This window comes from Camelus bactrianus, chromosome 20 (genome assembly GCF_048773025.1).
Source record: "Camelus bactrianus isolate YW-2024 breed Bactrian camel chromosome 20, ASM4877302v1, whole genome shotgun sequence".
Lineage (NCBI taxonomy): Eukaryota > Metazoa > Chordata > Mammalia > Artiodactyla > Camelidae > Camelus > Camelus bactrianus.
The window spans coordinates 41,874,604-41,886,944 of record NC_133558.1 but is presented as its reverse complement, the minus strand read 5'-3'; positions in this window follow the sequence as shown (position 1 = coordinate 41,886,944).

Genomic DNA, 12,341 nt, shown 5'->3' with positions numbered 1-12,341 from the left:
CTATGTTTATGAAAACCCTGTCATGTGGACACATTTGCACCTCTAGCCACTACCCTTCCAGGTAAGAACTGATGCCAAGAAGTCAATGGAAGTTGCTAGAAAGTATTACCTGGCCAGAAAAGAGCAGAAGTGGTTACTGGCTGATGTTCAGGAGCAGGCTGGGACACCTGACAAGATGTCATATGTACGGATAGACAGCTGGGCACCAAAGGAGAAGCTTCTAAGCCTCCATGAGGGACTTGTTGGATAGGAAGGAAAAGTCCCAACCTATAGCTCTGATACCACCATGAGCTTCCTGGGCGAGGCTGGACAATTCACTTAAATTCTCTAGGCCCGTGCTGTCCAACATGGGAGCCACCAGCCACATTCAGGATTATGAAGTTACTCTGTAGCCAGACAGAATTATAAATACACATTTTATTGCAAAGGTTCAGCAAGTATAATATTTAAAAACATTATTGGTTATCTTGCCCTAACGAGTTATTTTTGTATGTCTAGCTTTCTGTGGTTTGCAATGCCTGCGACTAATGTTTCCCTTACAGTGAGTTATTTTGAAATTATAAGTTACTGGACACAGTACCCTCATATCACACTTGAAAAAAATTGATCCACATAATCAAGGTGATCTGACTTAGTAGTTATGAGCAGGGGCTCTGGGGTCAGCCTGCCTGAGTATAAATTCTCACTCTGCCTCCAGGGGATTCTGTGTGAATCTTGGAAAAATTGTTGTTGTTGTTGTTGTTTTTGTTGTTGTTGTTATCTGTGTCTCTTTTTCCTTCCCTTTTAAATAGCAAGGAATATGTAGACTATATCTAGTACAGTGTTGCCAGGATTAAATGAGTAAACGTCTGTGCTGCCCACTTCCCTGGGTTTCAGCATTCTCCAGGCAATCAGTGTCAAACTCAGAGGCATTCTCCACTGTATTCGTCAGTCTGGGATGCTGTAACATATTACCATGGGTCGGGTGGCTTAAACAACCAGCATGTTCTTTAAGTTGTGGAGGCTGAGGTCAATATATCTGGGAGAGGATAGCCTTCATAGCTCGAAGATGGCTGTCTTCCCACTATCTTCATTGGCCAGAGAGAAGCAAGCAATCTGGGGTCCTTTATAAGGGCACTAATCCCATTCATGAGGGCTCTACTCTCATGACCTTATTTTATCCTAGTAATCACTTCCCAAAGGCCCCGCCTCCCAATACCATCACCATGGGAGATGGGGTTTTGACATATGGATTTTGAGGGGATGCAAACATTCAGTCCACACATCGGCTAACTCTCCCCAACATGCAATCATCAAACCTGTAGCTAATTTCAAAGTAATGTTTATATCTCTCTGCCCATTTCCATTCCTGCATCCGCTAACACTGAAGCACTGTTATATTTTATTCCTTATTTTTCTGGTAGAGATTTAATTGATTCCTCTACTCCAATGCTCTCCTCGCACCAAACAGTCCTATTAACAGCCCTCCCAGGTAGGTCTTCCTTAAAACACCTTCCCACTGCACCTGGTTGTTTTTCAGGTGTAAATGTCAGAATCCTCTCCACACCCCAGCCTAGAACTTTAATCCCTTACACTACCGCTCACTATGTTATTTTTCTATTACCACTGTAACAAACTTCCATAAGCTTAACAGCTTAAACCAGCACAGATTTATCACCTTATGGCTGTGGAGGTCAGAGATCCAACACAGTTCTCATTGAGCTAAATTCAAGTTGCCAGGAGGTTCCTTCCTTCTAGAGGATCTAGAAGTGAATGTTTCCTCATTTTTATTTTTTTTTTCCAGTTTCCAGAGGTCACCCACATTCCTTAGCTTGTGTCCCACGACTTCCTCCATTTTCATGGCCAGCAGCCTTTCTGAACACTGCTCCATGGCTACACCTCCCTCTGATTTTAAACTCAGCTGGGCTATGTCCTCCATTTTAAGGACCCCTGTGATTACATTGGGCCCACCTGGACAATCCAGGCTACTCACCCTATTGTCTCATCTCAGGATCCCCTTCTCCCCTCCCATTCAGGCATTATGTATGTGGCTGTGACACTCACCTTGTGTGACATTTCCTCCCATGAGCAATTTAAGGTTCAAGGCACTTATGAATGACTTTTTGTTTTTCTTCCTTAGTCTATCTACCTTCAGTATGTGTGGTGAGATTATACGAATCCTTTTTATTTGTGGCCCTCCACTAATCATTAATAATGTATCATGGGTTTAAAAGGCTAATAGAGAATTTAGAATACAGAAATCCTCTAAGATTTTTCTCCTAATATATCTGTCATCCCTTTTGCCATGTACAGTAACATGTCACAGTTGGCTAACCTGTGGCGGGGGAGGAACATGATTCTGCCACCACACCCCCCTCATTCACACCAATTTGATGATCGGCTAACCAAGGAACTATGCTCCCCACTTCGCTCACTTCCTCCTCCTTTCCATTGACTATCCTGTTCCCACTGCTTCCTTCATTCACATCAGGATTTCATGACCACATTCTTCTCTAAGTAAAATGGATATCTTGCATCTAATATCTGATAACTTTTCTTATTGTATATGCACACACTGACCTACACATAACCCCACCCATCTCTTTATTTTCCTAGAATCCTCCAGAGGAATCAGTTCCATGATAATGATAATAATGATACTGACAGTGATGACAGGGGCCTCTCAAGGATTCTGATAAAGAGGGAATCAATAAAGGGAGGGAATCATTGCAAAATTGCCCCAGGAACAGGCTTAAACGTAAATAACTGTTAAAGTGTTTAATGAAATTGACTAATATTTAACTATTTTTAAAACTTTGTAACACTGAATTTAAAATTTTAATGGGAATTTTCATTCACCCCTAACCAAGATTCAACTCTAGGACCAAAATCAAACAATTTCTATCTTCTAACAAATTGTCCACTAGCCTTTTAAACACGTGATCCTTTAAAAAGAGTAAGTGCTGGGCTGAAAATAAGCAGGATTCATATAATCTCACCAGACACAGTGAATGTGGAAAGACCAAGGAAGAAAAACAAAAAGCGATTCATAACGTCTTGAACCTTACGTTGCTCACAGGAGAAAATGTTAGCCAAGGTGAGCATCACATCAACATGACGCCTGAGTGGGACGGGGAAGCCGATCTTCCTCATCAGACATTTATGATGATTTGTTAGATGCCAACACAGTTTCCTCATTGGATTTGCTTCTAACAAGTATGGAAGAGTTTAGGCTCTACCAAGAGCAGAATAAACATTTTCCCCTGCTGTCAGATCACTGGACTGAATGTCCCCACAAGAATGATATGATTATGTTTAATAGAGAAGTCTTCCTGAGAAGCAACAGGCTTTTCGAGGGCAGAACTGCAGGTCCCCCCATGGGGGGCTTGAGGAGGGCAAGAGGGGACACTGGAAATACAGGAGGAGTGAGTTCAGATACTGCTGCTCAGGTCGCCAAAGTCAACAGTGCTATGTCTAAGGATATGTCATTCTCCCAAAAGTTCCATGAGTGAAGGAGCCTGTGAACACTAAGCAGGTTTTTAAGACACAGCAGCACATAATTTGCATCACAACTCAATTACAGTATGTTTTGATATTTGGAAAATAATTAGCCCATTGTTATTTGAAACTGCAGCAGTAGTAATAGAAATAAAAAAGACTGAGCCGTCTTGGAGACAATAATCAATAAACAATTCTAAATCTGCAGGATTCCTTGACAATATGCAAGCAATGAGCTAGATGTGTGCTGCAGATGCCTCTTACTGCAGGGCTCACCCCTGCAAAGCACAGAACTAGTTTTCTCAGCAGACATAGGGAACCAAGTCAAGATTCCTAATCTTGAGAGGTTTACTATATGGCAGGGAATATCAGACAAGTACATACAGCCAAATATGAATAAATGTAATCAAATATTATGAAATGTGAATGGAGCACAGACAAAAGAGAAATTCCTTTCACCTGGGATCTAGAGAGACTTCTTCAGAAAATGTGGCTTTGGAGATGGCCAAATTCAGGGGTGGAATTTTGGCAGAACAGGATGTAAGGAATTTAAAAACTGATTCTAAAATTCATATAAAAATGCAAAGGATCCCAAATATCCAAAACAACTTTGAACAAGAAAAACAAAGTTGGAAGACTTACACTATCTGATTTTCAGACTTTTTTTAATAAAGCTACAGTAATCAGAAAGTATGCTGTTGGTGTAAAACAGGAAAATAGAATAATGGAACAGAATAGAAAGTTCAGAACTAAGCCAACAGTTATATAGACAATTGATTCTCAAAAAGGATGCAGTGGAGGAAAGGATCTTTTCAACAAGTAGTGCTGGAATTGTTAGATAGTGATATGCAAAAAAAAAAAAAATGAACTTTGATCCACACCTCACAAAATATACAAAAATTAACTCAAAGTGGATCATAGATCTTAATAGGAAATCTAAAACTATAAAACAGCTAAGAGAAAAAGCATAGCTTAAGCTTTATGACCTTGGGTTTGGCAAATATTTCTTTACTATGACACGAAAAGTATAATCTATTTTAAAAAGTAACTGATAGAGTGAACTTTACAAAAATGAAGACTCTTCAAAGCTCTTCTAAACACTGTGAAGCAAATGAAAAGACAAGCCATAGACAGAAGCTATTTGCAGATCATATATCTGGTAAAGGTCTCTCTTTGTGTCTGATCCAGAATATAATGGTTTCAAAACTCAATAATAATGCAAACACCTGAATGAATGAGGCCAGAAAACACACGTCAGTAAAGATATCCAGATGGATAATAAGCATATGAAAAGATGCTGATTAAAGATGCCATTAGTCATTAGAGAAATGCTTTTAAAAACCACAGTGAGATACTAGTACACATACATACTAGAATGTATACGATTAGAAAGACCGACCTTACAAAGTGCTGGCAGGGAACTAGAGCAACCAGAACTGATACACACCACGAGGAACTTACAATAGCACAACTATTTTGGAAAACTTTTTAACAGTTTATTTAAAAAAGGTAAACACCTATCTACCATATAACCCAGACATTCCTCATCTGATGCTTTAGAAAATAAAAGTATATGTCCATACAAAGACTTGTAACCAAATATTCACTGCAATATTATTTATAATAGCTCAAGTTGTAAATAACCCATGCATCCATCAAGAAGTAAATGGAGAAACAAAGGATGGTCTATCCAAACAATGCTCACAATAAACTATTCAGGAAAAACTCAGCACTAAGCAATACTCTGCTATAAGAAAAATAAGCTATTAATACAGCAACACAGATGACTCTGAAAATAATTACACTGAATGAAAGAAGTCAGACAACATAGAGTAGATACTGCATGAATCCATTCATACAACGATCTTGAAAATGCAAACCAGTATGTTGTGATAGAAAGCAGATCAATGGTTTCCAGGGGAATAGACGGGGAGGGAGGGAGGGAAAACAAAATGCAGGAGAAGAGTTTTGTGGGTGATGGGTATGTTCACTGTCTTGAATGTGGTCATGTTTTTTGGGGATATACTTATGTCAAAACGTATTAAGTTGTACACTTTAAATGTGTGAAAATTATTTTGCCAAGTATACCTCAAAGCTGTTTTAAGAAAAAAGGCACTTCTGTCCTGACACAACTCAGGGCCTGATTGGAGTGAGATGATCAGTCCCTCACCCTGTCTGCCTAACGGGAAGGTGGAAAACCTCTCATGGAAGATAAGATATGGATTTTTCATTTGAAATGTCTGCCATGTAATAAAGAATTTCTAGACATGTAACATGTCAAGACTATATGATGGATAAAATGAGAATAAGAATCATTAGACAATGGATGCAAACCCCCAGGTGATGTAGGCATCAGAGTTACCAATAAAGGCTATGAAATACTTTTAATATATTCAAGAAAATAAGGAAATGATGGGAGAATATATAACAGGGTCAAGACTTTCACCAGAGAAATATACTGGAATGTATTTTTAAGAAAAATCAAACAGATACTCTAGAACTGAAGCTTTCAGCTCTGGAAACATGTAAACAGAGTTAATCAGGATCCCTTTTAAGTAAAACTTTCAGTAATGCCGGATAAAATACAATAACAAAAGTAACACAGAGCTAACTATGGAGAGAGAAGTTCCCAGGTGACAATAAAAAGAGGACACTTAACGCCAAAATGGTAATCTTGTGAGCTGATGCAACCGCACCCTGGAGGGAAGGGGTTTTCATCTGCACATAAATAGGGATACAATGTCCATTTAGGAAAAAGGGTTCATACCAGATGTAGAAGAGTCTTCCTTTATAGAAACCTCTGCATAAGACGTATTGGAAGACTTGCCTCTTCACTGAAAGGGAGACTCACAGTTCTCCACATGTGCACACAGGAAAGGGGTGAAACAACCGGTCTCTAGGGAAAAACAAAGTCTCCCTTAAAAAAGTCTAATCTCCACGCCCCTGCTTTATATGAATGTGGAATCCAAATTGATACTCCACTTAGGATTCCGGAATTCCCAAACCAAAAAATATAATAATTCAAGGTTGATCATATCACCTGGAGCCTTAGGATAAGCAACACAAAATTGTTCTCTAGGGAAAATTTAAAAACCAGGATGTAAGGGACAATCATAGGAAAAAAATTGTACTCACTATAGAGAAGATCCCACAACTCTGCACACACACAGACACACAACTAAAAACAGAAAGAAATAAGTGCCACAGGGAAGAAAGAGCTAACCGTAAAACACAGGATGATTAATATTCCAGAGCCTAAAATTATGAAACAATCTAAGAGAGAGCATAAAATAAGTATGACTGAATCATTAAAAGGTAAAATTATTCTTATATAACATAATGAACAATCAGGACATCATGAAAAAGAAAACAGATCAATTTTTTAAAGAACTAAACAGAACTTATGGAAACAAAACACAGATATCATTTGGTATATAAAATTCAATGTATGGGTTAAGTAACATTTTAATCTTCAATATCTAGGGTGTTCATTAAAATTCAACAGTAATCTCTAAAGTAATTATTTAAAAAGAGAATAAAAATAAAGAAGTCAAAATGAAGAATGCAAAATAGGCCGGTCACTATTCTAAGTTCTTCATCTATTTTATCACTTAATGCTCACATTCTGTGAGGTGGATAGTACCACTCTTTGTATATGAAGAAAGTGAGTCTCAGAGGGATTACATATCCTGGCTACATGGTTAGCGAGGGAGGGAGCCAAGCCCGGATAGGCTGTCTCTAGATGCCATGCTCTTAACCATGACTGCAAGGTATATAACAGGCAGGAGAAAAGCAGAGCAAAGCAAATAGAATTCACAAAACAAAATGCCAGAAATAAAACATCATCACTAATCACAATGTATTTAGATGAAATAAATAATGAGTTAAAAGATTTACAGATTTCATTTGTTTACCTGAGACAAAGCAAAATTAAAACTTAAAGCTGGTTGAAAGCTTAGAAGAATAACAGAAAGAGGTCAAAAGTTAGAGCCAGAAAAAGAGACACCTGAGAAATACTAATCAATGGAAAGGGAATCACTCAAGCCTCCCTCAGGTTAATAGGTACCTGAAACCCACCTTGGCCTGACACTTACCAGCTCTGTGCCTGAGCGAAATACTCAGCCCCCAGAATCTTCGTTCACTCACCTGTGAATGTAAGGAAAGATCCCTCCTTCCATCCGGCCAATTTGTATTGACTGCTGTGCCACGGGTCCTGGTCAAGCCACCTGAGGTCCGTCAGTGAACAAATAAGGATCCTTGTCCCTGTAGGACTGAGGAGGAGCAGAACATAGACTACAGTCGTGACAGTCATGTGAAATATATGGTATTCTAGAAGGTGATAGAAATAATATGATCAGGGAGAGGGGGTTTCTGGGGCAGAGACAAGGGGAAGGCAGTTTCCAGTTTAAAATGAGATGGCCAGAGCTGGCCTCACTGAGGACCTTGAGAAGGGGGTGCTAGTTACTGAGCTCCCTCTAACACAGCACCGCACACTGGGTGACATGAACCACAGAGGCTCACTGTCTCACAGCCCTGGGGGCGGGGAGTCTGAAGGCAGGGTGTCAGCAGGGCAGGCTCCTCCTGAGGGCTGGGAGGGAGAGGCTGGTCCAGGCCTCTCTCCTTGGCTTGGAGACGACCGTCTTCTCTCCACACCTCATCACGTCATCTCCCATGTACACGTGTTTCTGTGGGCACATTGCCCCTTTTTATCAGGACACAAGTCATAATGGTTTAGGGCCCACCCTAATGACCTCTTCTTAACCAATGACATCTGCAACAACCCTATTACCAAATGGGGTCATGTTCTGTAGTCCTGGGGGTTAGGACTTCAGCATATGAGTTGGAAAGAGACCGGCCAGGGCAACAGGCCTGTGGGTGCATGTCCCCAAGGGCCAGCAGGGGGGCCAGTGTGGCTGGAGCGGAGTGAGCCAGTGAGAAAACCGGAGATGAGCTTAGCTTGGGGACTGGGAGGAAAGCTGTAAAGTCACCATAAGGACTCTCACTTCTTCACTGAGTGAAATGAGAAGCCATTGCAGGATTTTGAGCAGAGAAGATCACACCCAGGGTCTCAATCATGCCTGACTTAGGCAATGAGGATGAAAATATTCAGGCTTTTGAGCTGATAATAGTCAGACTACATGTTGGACTTTGAGTTGATGGTGTAGTAAATGAGACTCTGGAGGGTGTTCGGATGAGGTGGATGCATTTTGCATGTGGGATGGACAAGAACCAGTGGGGCCAAAGGGAAGAACTTGGTAGAATAATGGTCCCCAATATGTCCACGGTCTGATCCGTAGAACCTGGGGATATGTCACTGTGCATGGCAAAAGGGACTCTGCAGGTGTGACTGTCAAGGACCTTGGGATGGCAGATCACTGTGGGAAAGCAAACGTCATCACGGAGGTCCTTAGAGGAGAGAGGCAGATTGGTCAGAGACAGAGATGTGAAGTGGCAGCAGAAGTCACAGTGACACAGGGCCCTGGGCCAAGGAGTGTGAGCACCTCTGCAAGCTGGGAAAGGTAGGAAGATGAATCCCTCCCAAAAGCCTCAGTGTGGAAGGTAGTCTTGGCCACACGTTGGTTTTAGCCCACTGACATTGACTTTGCACTTCTGCACCCTAGAACAGTGAGACAATGGATGTGTGATACTTTAAGCCACTGAGTCTGTGGTCCTTTGTTACAACAGCAATAGGAAAGGCACTCAGGAAACAACATGAACATAAACCACAGGCTGCCTGCTGTAATGGCAGGAAGTCCTTCGTCTCTGATCCTGGGGGAGTGTCCTGTCTTCTGGCAGCATTCACACACTACCTCATGCTAACCTGGCAGCTTGCAGGGGGTCATATCTTAACCCTGCACAGTTCTTGATATTTAGTTAATAAAAAAGATGGTGTCATCATGGGTATTTTTCCATCTTTTAAATACACTTCAGTCTTCTAATTGAGAGACCGTGTACATAGTTTTCAATCTTAATAATAAATAACTGTGGTTTTATTTGGTTATTTAAATTATGAATAATAATATTCACATTAGTAAAAGTTTTTAAAATCAACATTTTTCAATGAAAATATCAAATATCTTTTTGCATGAACATGTATTAACTACAAGAAATGTTCCATGCTTTGTTCTAAGATTTAGTGTTAGAGTCTTAGAGAATAATATTTTCCTCAAAAGTTATTATGGCGAGGGGATTTCTTTTGGTGGTACAGTTCCTACATAAAATCTGGTGCATGGCTCAGGCCACTGGGAACCTAGAGATGATAGAAATAAGGAGGCATTTTAAACACAGAACAATTTTTAAAGGAATTAAAAAACTGGGTGTGTGAAAACAAAGAATCAGAGAATATTCTGGTGAAATAAAAGTATTTTTCAGCTTAAGCAAGACACTGGGTGAATAAATCTAAAATGAAAAAACCACCCAGAAATTAGCAGCGAGTCATGCATGCAGTGTGACTGATCAAAACCAAGTTGTTTCGAAACCAGTGTGCAGGCTTGATGCCTTCATCAATCAAGTCTGTGTGGCACCAGGCCACCTCGAATACATGTTGATGAGGTATTTATAAGCTCTTCAACATCCCAGCTCAAAGCCCACACACGAGCCACACGACCATCACCTACACATCTGCAAAACACATCATGGTGAATAGCACTTTTCTTGCTCAGTAGCCAGTGGCAGGGCACTGTGAGCAGAGATACAGGGACATAGGGACACAGAGGCACCTCCCCTTACTCAGCTGAAAACCTTCCGTGCATTCCTGGGGACAGGATTGCCATAAAATGCACCATGCATTGATCCTCCTCCTAGGAAAGAAACGACAGTGTTGTCCTCAGGCTTGAGCAAGGGTGGCCGGAGGATCTCAGTAGAGCTGTTTCAGCACAACCAATAGAAATTATGGCCACAGTGACCAAGAGAGACGTCCCCTGCCATCTCGGTAGGCACTTGGGCTCCTGACAAAAGCTGGACTCAGTAAAGGGTTGAGTAGAAGGCACAGACCTGAGGGATGCCCCAGCGAGAGACAAGTCTCCTGCCATCCCGGTAGGCATTTGGGCTCCTGAAAAATGCTGGGCTCTGTAAAGTGTTGAGCAGAAGGCACAGACCTGAGGGATGCCCCAGCAAGAGACAGGAGGTAGGGCCTGGTTTATACTGCTCTGGGTGTATCCCAGCCTCATCCGAATACGAAATCAGAAATTTGCAAAACAGCAGAGCTGGGATGGATCACCTACTCCAGACTCCTCTCCTTACAGTTAAAAGGGTGGCAGCCCTGAGAGGCAAAGCAACGTGCTAAAGGCAGAGTGTGGAAGTGGCAGCGCCAGATGAAACGCACCGTGCCAACCCCTGTTCAAGGCCGCTGACACTGAGTACGGGGCCAAGGTTTCCAACTAGGAGAATGAGACAGTGTAAATACTTTGTTCCCCCCAAAACCCCAAATGTTTTTTAAAGGCACAAAAACTCACTTTAACTAGCTCTCTTCTGAGGGGGCGCTCTTCTGTCTCCGTCTTTCTGTCTGTCTCCATTTCTCTCTTTCAGACATAAACACATACAATTTCGTGAAAGGGGAATTCCTGCCATACAAAGACATACTTCACATCTTCAGAAAGACACTTGACAAAGCACGTTTTCTCAATTCAAGTCTTTGTGTGAGGTCTGAGCAACTGGCTTATCTTCTAGAACAGTTGGTGGTTCCAAAATCAGGAAATCATCTTCCCCAAAGGAAGAGTTCTGGTCCGTGTTGATGAAGCTGGGGGTGTCACATTTCATGAGCCCGTTCGGCTCCTCCTCTGGCCACCTGCTGCATCTGATGGCTTCCTGGAGCCGAACATCACTGTCAAGGGCTATGGTTGGGATACCAGCTTTGGCCTTGTCCAAGCGGTCCACTTCATTGATGTAGCAGTGAAAGAGGGACCTAGATTCGTCATTGTGCTGCCAGAGAACACCTTGGGCACCAGCGGTCTTCCAAAGCCTGACACAAAGCTGTTCAGTCTGAATCTCTTCTCGGGAGACTCTGCATTGCCATAAAGAAAACCAAAATAAAAGATCGCTCACACTCTAGCCCGGTGACTTGAAGAATCATAGTTTTTGCCATCTACTGAGTGCAAGTCCCTGCACAGAGCATGCTGACAAGCACTGGAAGTGAGAGACATCACTTCTGAACACATACAATTACACCCAAGGCAAAAGTCTCAAGTGAGGGCCCTTGGACCATCCTAAACAGACATCATTCCCTGAGAATCCTCAATATTGCTGTATCGCACAACACTGTTTCTCAATGGGGCACTCAGATCATCTTCATCAGAATTAGTTAAAGTGCTTCTTAAAATGCAGAATTCTGGGGTACACTCAGCGTCTCCAGAGTTAGGGACCGGTAGTCTGTATTTTCAGAGCCGCCAAGGTCACTAAACATGCTCAGGTTTAACACCGCCGTCTACATCGGGTCACCTGAGCATCGACAATGCTGTCTCACGGGGTGGGGGGTTGCCATGTGTGTCAGGGTGCTGTCCTACCCACGAGACTCCCCTGATTCTCAGAACTGACAGTGCTGCCCCATTGGGCAAGAAATACCACCATTTCACAATGCATACGCAGGGCGCCCGACTGACAGATACAATCAGTGATAGGAGAGGGGACAAAACTCAGGTTCCTGATACCTTGTTTCACTTACTATGGGACAAATGATCAATTCAAGGGTAATAAATCAGTGAGTGAGTGAATAACATGACTCTCGTTAGTCCCAAGAGTGCCTGGATGAGGGAGCCTAGGCATAACAGCCCATCTACTTAATTGCCATCCTCCCCAGATCTATGAAAAGGTTACTTCCACCCAGGCAGTGACTCCTGAAGGGCAAGAATCATGTCTGAACACACTCT